We start from the raw sequence: 1,253 nt of genomic DNA on the forward strand, positions 1-1,253 counted from the left end.
AATTTCGGTGAACCCATCTGAGGTTTCTTAGTCAATGCATTGTAAGAGATGTCTTTTGTTCTCTTTTGAGACTAAAGTTCAATAAGTAACTAGTAAACCTCTCCAGAGTCTACAGAATGTTTTCAAATAATGCTAAATCCAAAAATTTTTTTAAATAACTTATTCAAAGAATTGTTAGAACAATTAGCCACCACTTGGATCAGTGATTACCAAAGGTGCTTTGACTCCTAAGTTTTCTTGTGTTCTGGGTTTTCTTAGAACATTGAATAAATGCTCTCCCCACATCAATCTAAATGATAATCAGGAATCCATTATAAAACTTGGAATACAGCCCTGTGGTGGTTCAGCCTGTAATCCCAGCACCATGGAAGGCAAAGGCAAATCACTTCCTAGGAGTTTGAGAATACACTGGACACACAGTGAGACTTCCTTTCTATAAAAAATAAGAAAAATTGGGGGCCAGGTGCAGTGGCTCATGCCTGTAATCCTAGCACTCTGAGAGGCTAAGGCAGGTGGACTGCTTGAGCTCAGGAGTTGGAAACCAACCTAAAGCAACAGCGAGACCCTATCTCTAAAAAAATAGCCAGGCATGTGGCAGGTGCCTGTAGTCCCAGCTACTCGGGAGGCTGAGCCAAGAGAATCACTTAAGCCCAAGAGTTTGAGATTGCTATGAGCTATGACGCCACAAATCTACCCAGGGTGACATAAGTGAGACTCTGTCTCAAAAAAAAAAGAAAAAAAGTAATAAATAAATTTTAAAAATTAGCCAAGTGTGGTGGCACATGCCTATTGTCCCAGTACTTGTGAGGCTAAGCCAAGAAAACCAGCTGAGCCCAAGACTTTGAGTCTATAGAGAGCTATGATGGTGCCACTGTACTCCAGCCTGGGTGACAGAGCAAGACCCTGTCTCTGAAGAGAAAAAAAAAAAGACTTAGAATAACTAACCACCTTGCAATATCCCAATTTTACTCTGCAACCTAACTCAGTTCTCTTTTTCTTTAATATCAGGTAAAAGTGATTATATGCAATTAAATATATGTGGAATGTGTGTTATAATTTGTATTTATTTCCACTGAATGTACTTCAGGAAGAGTGGGACATTCATTATTGAGGAAGAAACATTTCCAGTGGAGACTATGTCTTCAATTTACAATACTGAAATGTCTTTTTTTTTTTTTTGAGACAGAGTCTCATTATCTCACCCTGGGTAGAGTGCTGTGATATCACAGCTCACAGCAACCTCCAACTGTTGG

At 39.3% G+C, this 1,253-nt stretch overlaps 1 protein-coding gene across 1 annotated transcript in view; it reads right to left on the reverse strand.

Annotated features, from left to right (window-relative positions):
- TXNDC15 (thioredoxin domain containing 15) overlaps positions 1–1,253 on the reverse strand; it is a 16,834-nt gene that overhangs the window by 682 nt on the left and 14,899 nt on the right. The window lies entirely within an intron of this gene.

This window comes from Otolemur garnettii, unplaced genomic scaffold (genome assembly GCF_000181295.1).
Source record: "Otolemur garnettii isolate 467f Iridium unplaced genomic scaffold, OtoGar3 scaffold00003, whole genome shotgun sequence".
Classification (NCBI taxonomy): Eukaryota; Metazoa; Chordata; class Mammalia; order Primates; family Galagidae; genus Otolemur; species Otolemur garnettii.